Raw genomic sequence first — 10000 nt, forward strand, 5'->3', positions numbered from 1 at the left:
TACGGAAGTCAATGAGAGAATAGAAGAAACAGTACAATAATCGAAGACAACTAGGCAGGTTTTGCTTTCTAGATATTGTATTATATTCAGTTAAGAATCAAAGTTAACTTACAATATAATGTTCCAATACCTCGTAGAAAATGCATATGGCAAAAGCAATCAAGTATTTTGAACTAGGTTTAGAGAATCTTAAGGAAACTTGTTTGGGAAGAGTCAATATGTGTATCACTGGACCGATTGAAATTTTATTTCTATGATACAGAGACAATTGTGTAAATCGAAGAGTAAGAGCAAATCTTGTGTTGCCACATATGAATGAATCTCGAATTTGGTTGCTGCAGGATTTGATGAACTCTTAAAACAAATCACACGCAATTTCCAAAGTATATTGCTTTCAAATTTTGGTACAAAGCCAGGAATTTGGGGGTTAAGTTGATTATATCGACCCCAGTGCTCAGCTGGTGCTTAACTTATCATCTCCAAAGAGATAACAGGCAAAGTTGACCTCGGCAGAATTTGAACTGAGAACGTAAGGACAGACGAAATGCCGCTAAGCATTTTGCCTGGCGTGCTAATTAATGAGTTTGCCAGTTCACCGCTTTCAATTCTCAAATTATATTGCTAATAAATCACACCCTCCTGTCTTGTTCTGTTTTGCTTAACATTCACTGATGGAGAATATTATATTGAGGAAAATGTTTATATTGATATTTAGTTGATAGAAACAAATCAGCAAATAATCCTTAGAGATTCTGTTGTAAATATTATCTGATGAATTACAAAGGAATGTATTATAATTTGGAGAAGAATTATCGACGACGCTCTGCCACTGAAATTTTTTTTCAAAAGTAAAATGTATTATGGTATAAGCAAAGAATTATATTTTTCGCGTCTTTAGAAAATTTTAAGGTTTACTTGGTATAAAATTTAAAGGAGTTAAAAACAAAATATTTGTGGATTTTTATTCATGTGGTACTCTAAAAAAATGTTTGCATTCATGTCAACACTAATAAAATATATCAACAGTACGAGTGGCTGTGTGGTAAGTAGCTTGCTTACCAACCACATGGTTCCGGGTTCAGTCTCACTGCGTGACACCTTGGGCAAGTGTCTTCTACTATAGCCTCGGCCCGACCGAAGCCTTGTGAGTGGATTTGGTAGACGGAAACTGAAAGAAGCCTGTCGTATATATGTATATATATGTATGTGTGTGTATATGTATATATATATATATACATATATGTATATATATATATATATATATATATATATATGTATATGTATATATATATATATATATATATATATATATATATGTATATATATATGTATGGTGCCATCCATTTTTATTTTATTTTATTTTATATTGTATATTGTATATCATATTATATATTGTATATTCCATATTCTATACCCCACATTAGTTCTGCAGGAATATAAATAAAACATAAAAAACAGACAGTGTTGGAACTCTTTTAAGCAAAATAATATATATATATATATATATATATATATATATATATATATATATATATATATATATATACACACATACACAAAGAGAGAGGGGGAATAAGACAAGTTCTTACAGAATATACAGGATACTCTGGGCTTCCCTCTCAACTAAGCTACTAATTAAACATTTATCAAGTGGCGGTACAGCTATTATTTCATTAGTTGATTTAACAATATCAATAATATATTTAATTTCAGATTAATGCGATATGATATTGTTGGATTTTGCCCTTGATATCTAAACCCTTTTAAATAGCATATTTAGATTCAGTAAATTTTATTATACAATAGATTGTAATGAAAGAGGGATCATGTTGCATACTGGAAAATTCCTAAATTATAAAGAAGAAAAAAAAACACAAGAGTCAGAAGAAATGAGCTCGTCTAAAAATTAAACACAGTGAGCTCTTTTGTTGTAAGTATATGGGAGTATGACAAAGCAGAGATTTGTTATTGTGTGGGGTTATTATATCCTAAGTGTGCTAAAGAGCTGTATCACTATAAATGATGGCTTATACAGAGATGACAGGTTGGCTATGGGCCAACATGACAACAGATATAACTTAGACGCAAGACAAAAGAGCTTATTAAACCATTCAATATTTTCGGCCTAAAATAATTCTCACAACTAATTAAGCCATTATCAAATATTTCACCTGTTACCCACAATTTTCCCAGAAACTTACACAAACACTTCGTCACACCTAGCGAAGAATATGCTTGCATTAACATAGATTTCTAACATCTTTCCGTATTTTTGAAACATCTAATTAATAGCATTAATTAAAGGATATCTAATTTATCATCAAGTAAAATATCTTCGTCAAGTCAGTTTTTATTATAATAATATTCTAGAAACCAGTTGATTCAAACACCATTAAATACATCCATCTGCCACCCGCATTACAAAAGTAGAAATATCTCCTGGTTTATATTTTCTATTTTGTTAGGTATCAAGTCCAATCCACAACTCGTAAATGTAGAATATTATTCAATGGAAAAAAGTTCAAGTTAAGTTACAGTGCCATTACTAGCATAGACTATAAAAAAATAGAAGAAAAACCACAAATCAACTAATGCCATCTGCCCATATAGAAATGCCAACACATACACGCTAAATCAGTCATGCAATTCTGAAGCAAACATATATAAAGCAAAAAACATCATAATAAAAACCTTGAAGTAGTACAAAAATAAACTACATAGGCATGGCTGAAGAAATATTTAAGCAACACCCTTGAATAATTAAAAACATGGGGAAACGGTTTCAATTACACGTGGCAATTGAAGGTAAACGTGATGGAGATTAGTAAGTGTTGCACTATTTAGAGAACGAAAGCATTTAGAAACCTGAACAGAATATATGTAGTGCGGAAAAAGAACCTCAATCATAAAATTCTTTAGTGTTCATCGAAATTCCAAAACGTAAGAATAAGATATTTCAAATACGTCAACAGCAACTTAAACTTACACCCCGCACGTAACACAAAAAGTTTCTCACATTTATTATATATACAGGTTTATTGTATAATGTATGTACAATTAGAAAATGTGCGTTCACTCATATATATATAGTCATTAATTAGACAGTAATTTACTCAATAAATTTCCTCATTTAGTATTTCATACAGAATACTAATTCCTCTCATTTCTCCTTCAATTACACTTCCCCCTATTTTATTTTGGGCGCTTTCAACTAGCCTGCAGATTAGCAACTATATTTAAACACGGAGTAAAAAAAAATATATAGTTTTGTCCAAGATTAGTGTGATAATTAAACATACAAAAGCATTAATTTTAGTCATAAAATTAAAGTTATCTTTATTGAATCCCGTCCACACAATATTTTTATTTTGTATAATTTCCTTGTAGGGAATGTAAAATTAAAACGAAGTACACAATGGTAATGAGTATTAAGAAAAAGGCGATATAACACAAATATATATATAATTTGTATTCCAAATGTAAAGTGTGATTTCTGAGTTTCAGCAATTTTAACTCGGCTTCACTGAAGAGATCTTTCACAAAGAAATATAAACCCATATTAACAAATAACAGATTGTACATCCTTAACATGCACACTAGTATGAAATAATTTTATTAAATTATCAAACAGTGGAAATAAATGGATAAATGGATAAAAAACAAAAACAAATAGACGAAAAACAACGAACGTAAGGACGAGTACAAGACATATATTAGCTGGTCTCTGTGTGAAAGGAGAAAGTTTGATGTTTCGAGTATAGAACTTCGTCGGAAATGAGAAAGGGAAGATCCCAAAAGGAGGAAAAGAAGAAATCTCCAACTGGTCACATGTAGTTACATTGCATGTATTTGTATATATATATATATATATATATATATGTCTGTGTAGAAAGAGGTCGTTCTTTCCTAGAGATATTTATCCAAGCGTACACCGGTTTCAATGCTAAGAAAATGGAGAATGTGAGCAAAGAATATATATATATATATATATGTGTGTGTGTGTGTGTGTGTGTGTGTGTGTGTGTGTGTGTGTGTGTGTGTGTGTGTGTGTGTGTGTGTGTGTGTGTGTCTGTGTCTGTGTCTGTGGTTGTGTGTTTCCGTGTGTGCGCGTATGTATATATATATATATATGTATGTATGTATGTATGTATGTATACATATGTAAATACATGCATATATAAATAGAATACGAATGCGTCAAGTTTCACTACGGCTGTTTCAGAGGAGTTTTCACTGATGAATAATTCGGTAACATCATGAATAACAGCGTTTTATTCAGGCGAATTAAATTTGAAATTTCATCCGGAAAAAATACCAGGATGTTGAATCTGTGTTCACACTTTCAATTTAATAAAAAATAAGATAGTGTATATATATATATATATATAGACATACATATATACTTATATATATATATATATATATATATATATATATATATATATATATATATATATATATATATATATATATATATGTACATGTGCGTGTATGTGTATATTTGTGTGTGTATAAATGTTTATATGTATATTTATACGTCCAATATACTGTCTCGTAGCGTTGCAACTTCCAACGGCTTTTTCAAATAAGATAAGTAGCAATCTTCTCTACCCACAGTTATCACATTCGGTTAAAATGTCTTACGGTTAAGTTGGCTCTTATGTATTTCCCTGAAGAGAAGATTACATCTTTATCAACATCACTTATTCCTTTGGAAGTAACCATTTGTAATCTTCGAAACATATGTCGGAAATAAAAGACTTCATTTAACATATGCGTATTACTCCATTTATTAAATTTTATATTTACTCAAATACCCAAAATAACAGGGAGTTTCTACCTCATAAACAGGAGTTACACCACAGTCATTTTATGATCTTTGCAACCCTGGTTTAACCAATTTATTTTGTAGGAGTTAATTTTTAACTAAGAGAAAATAAATACATATAATAAAATATATGTATATATATATATATATATATATATATATATATATATATATGAAGATATACATATATATATATATATATATATATATATATATATATATATATATATATATAATTATGCATATATAATTATGCATACATACGTGCATAAATACACAAACACACACACATATATATATATTATTTTATATCAAAGTATATTATAACATATTATACGTTATATTATATTACACTATATTATATTATACCATATTAAATTATATTAAAATTTATTATATCATATTATATTACATGCAAACAAAAATATGTATAAGAATGTATGTATATAGGTAGATAAAGAATCCATTTGAGTGAAAGAGGATCTGCAAAATTTGAGAATCGGTATTGCTAACGAAATGTAGACCTAACAAATCAGTTTTAACTTTAATTTTTTAATTGAATTTAAATCTAATTCACACTTTATTGAATTACACTTTGTTGCTTTTAATTATGAGCTACTAAATTCATACGTACGCGCATATATATATATATATATATATATATATATATATATATATATATATATATATATATATATATATATATATATATACATATACATTATTTTACATGTCTATAGCTATATTTGTCCAAAAATATTTACATGTACATGTATGTATTTGTATATATGTATATATATTTCTATGAATTTATGTATGCACTAATCTATCAATAGGTTACTTTTGAATATATAAATATACATACACATGTATCCGTGTTTATGTGTATATTTATGTGTATGCATAAATATGTATACGTCTGTGTATATATGTATATATTTACTTCTATGTGCATATCTATGTATATATAAACATATACATATATATATATACATACATATATACACAAACATATATATACACACATATATTTATATAACATGAAATGGATATATATATAAGATCTCGATATATAAGGCAATATGATTATACATACATGCATGCATACGTATCCATGAATGCTGGAGTGTACATAAGTATGTGTGTGTATACATACATATATACATATATATATGCATATAAATATATACGTATATATATATATTTATATACATATAAATATACGTGTGTGTGTATATATATATATATATATATATATATATATGTATGTATGTATGTATATATGCATATATTTCATATACGTATAAAAACATATATATATATATATACATATGCATATATGTAATTATGCATATGTATATACACTTTCATTTATATACATGTCTAGATATTTACTTTATGATATATATTTACAAATATAATTACATAAATATGTGAGTGTTTATATATATGTGTGTATGTGCGTATGTGTGTTTGTGCGTTTGTACATGCATATACATATATGAAATACATATATATTTATATGTGTGTGTGATAAGTATATATATATATATATGTGTGTGTGTGTCTATATATAAATACATATATATAAATATATATATGTATATATATATATGCATATATGCATATACATATATATACATAAATATATATATATATATATATATATATATATATATATATATATATATATATATATATATATATATATATATAGAGAGAGAGAGAGAGAGAGAGAGAGAGAGAGAGAGAGAGACAGACAGACAGACAGACAGAGACAGAGAATAAAAACGTTAATATTACGTAAAAATCAACTACAAAAGCCTATATAAACAATTACGAATGATATTCAAATATAATTCCATCAAATTTATCTCACTTCAAACAGATTTAGGTTCAATTTCCAGTTTTCCCTTTGTATTACAGGAAATATATTTACTGCGTAATAAGTTATATGTAATCGGGCAGGACTTGATATCTGTTCAAGGTGCTTCTATATGTGTGTGTGTATGAATGACTTTTATTTCAGATTTTTTGAGTGCTTCTATGTATGTGTGTGTACGTCTGTGTGTCAGTCTGTATGTATGTATGTATGTATGTATGTATGTATGTATGTATGTATGTATGTATGTATATGCTTATATATATATATATATATATATATATATATATATATATATATATATGCGTTTGTTCATTTGTATGATATTATATTTAGGGTACATGGGCATTTAAGCATGGATATATATATATAATGTCTGTATGTGTGTGTACATATATATATATATATATATATATATATATATATATATATATATATATATATATATATATATATATATATAGGCGTAGGAGTGGCTGTGTGGTAAGTAGCTTGTTTACGAACCGCATGGTTCCGGGGTTCAGTCCCACTGCGTGGCACCGTGAGCAAGTGTCGTCTACTATAGCCTGGGGCTGACCAAAGCCTTGTGAGTGGATTTGGTGGACGGAAACAGAAAGAAGCCCGTCATATATATATATATATATATGTGTGTGTGTGTGTGTGTGTGTGAGAGAGAGAGAGAGAGAGAGAGAGAGTATATGTGTGTGTGTCCCCAACATCGCTTGACAACCGATGGTGGTGTGTTTACGTGTCCATAACGTGGCGGTTCGGCAAAACAGACCGATAGATTAAGTACTAGGCTTACAAAGAATAAGTCCTGGGGCCGATTTGCTCAACTGAAGACGGTGCCCCAGCATGGCTACAGTCAAATAACTAAAGCATGTAAAAGAGTATATATATATATATATATATATATATATATATATATATACATGTATACGAGAGTGCACTGAAAATTAAAAGATAATACAGGTGGATTAGTTAATTATGATTTTATTCAATGTATTCCTCTCTCAGATATATGCGCTTAGGTTCTTTTAAGCCCTGTACAAGCACTTTGAATGTTGGACCTCCGATCAGGGCTTACAAGGCACATTTAAAGCTAGGAACTTTTCAACCCCCTCTCATACACATATGTATATATATAATATATATGCACACACGCACACACACACACACACATACACACACGCACATATACGCATAGACAGATTGATAGATATGTATATAAATGTAGGTAATATATATATATATGTATATATCATATATTTATATATATATATATATATATATATATATATATATATATGTTATATAAGCATATGTAGCTGGATATATAGAATATATATATATATTTATATATACATCTATGTATATAAATATACACGCATATATATACATGTATATATACATGTATATATATATATATATATATATATATATATATATATATATATATATATATATATATATATGTATATACATGTCTGCGCGTGTGTATGTGTGCACGTGTGTGTATGTGTGTGTGCGTATATACACATACATGTACATATAAATGTAATCATACACACATACTGTAGCACAGGCATGAATAGTTGTGAGAATCGCTCCCAGTAAATACTTTTAAGCATGATCCCTCTTTTAACGGTTTGTTTTATCAAACCGCTAGGTTATACAGACATAGGGATACCAACATCGGTTTAAGATAGTGTTGGGAGACAAATACAGAGACGTACAGAGACAGATATATAGATTGAGACATGTATATATGACAGTCTTCCTCCAATTTTCGTCGTGCAAATTCCATCACAAATGCTTCGACATCCCAGAGTTAGAGTGGAAGGCAGGCACCCAAGATGCAACATCGTATGAATGACCCCGTAATCATATGTTTGGGAAGCAAACCTCTTACCACATGTACACAAACGCATACACATACACTCACACACGCACACACATGTATGCATTTAATAGGTAGCCATCTATCTACCTATCTCTTTCTCTCTCTCTCTCTCTCTCCCAATCTCTCACTTCTCATCTCTATCGACACACACACACACATACATATATAAATGTGTGTGTGTGTGTATGTATGTATGTATGTATGTATTATGTATGTATGCATGTATGTATGTATATTTGTACAACCCTGTAAAGTTGCACGTATGCTTCGTCAATATAATATAAGACGATATTTTTTATGTTTCAAACATGACTGCAACAAATTTTTTTTACGTTGCTACAAATGTATGCGTGAATATATGCATGTTTGCATGCATACATGCATATGTGCATGTATGTACGTATGTGTGTAGGTACGTATGTACGTATGCATGTATGTATGCATGTAATTATGTATGCATATATGTATGTATACGTATTTGCGTGTATATATATATATGCTTATATATGTGAATGGATATATATATATATATATATATATACATTACAAACATACATATAAATATATGCATTAAGATATATGTGTGTGTGTATGTGTATATATATATATATATATACATATATATATATATACATATACATATACATATACATATACATATGAGAATGCATTATTTAGTAATTGATTGATGTCTACTCAGATATGTGTTGTTACGTAATAAGCATGTTTATTTACATTTATGTGCTTGCACATGTGATAAAACGGTGGTGGAAAAGAGAAATCTGGGACTCCTTCACAATATAGAGAAATTGAGAAAGAGGCGGAAGGGAAAATAAAATAGATTCATAAATATTACACCACACAAATCCTTACATACCATCTGTCGCTCTAGCATATATTACATGCATACCCAGATACTTAGATTAACGTAAAGTTATATATATATGCATACAAACAAACATTTACACACAAATATACATACAGATGCACACGCACACACATGGATAGAGAGACTGAAAGAGAGCAAGAAAAGCAGAGAGATAGAAGAGATACAGAGAAAGAGGGGGAGAGAGAAACATAGTGAGAAGCTGATCGAAAATCATACAAAATAAATGTACAGTTAAAGTTTAGAAGTATTTATAATTGCGCAATAGTTTTGGAGACACTTTAGAATTGCGCAAAATATTGATATCTATGTACACTATGTTGTCATTATGCACTTGCTAGTTTCGTACACGCTCATTGTATACATAAATGGGTTTCCGTGTTGATACTCTGTATATCAAATAAAGCAGTCAAATTTGACTGATGACATCTTACCGTCTTGAATATAACGTCTTTTATACACAGTATCTGGGGGAAATAGGGTTAGTTTATGGTTGTTGCT

The 10000-nt window shown here is 29.0% G+C and overlaps 1 protein-coding gene and 1 long non-coding RNA gene across 14 annotated transcripts in view; one reads left to right on the forward strand and one right to left on the reverse strand.

The window, feature by feature from the left end:
• The window catches only part of LOC106877977 (uncharacterized), a 119551-nt gene that overhangs the window by 108356 nt on the left and 1195 nt on the right, over positions 1-10000 (reverse strand). The gene's annotated exons all lie outside the window — the stretch shown is intronic.
• LOC106877962 (uncharacterized) overlaps positions 1-10000 on the forward strand; it is a 547541-nt gene that overhangs the window by 64727 nt on the left and 472814 nt on the right. The window lies entirely within an intron of this gene.

This window comes from Octopus bimaculoides, chromosome 5 (assembly GCF_046866305.1).
Source record: "Octopus bimaculoides isolate indiv1 chromosome 5, ASM4686630v1, whole genome shotgun sequence".
Lineage (NCBI taxonomy): Eukaryota > Metazoa > Mollusca > Cephalopoda > Octopoda > Octopodidae > Octopus > Octopus bimaculoides.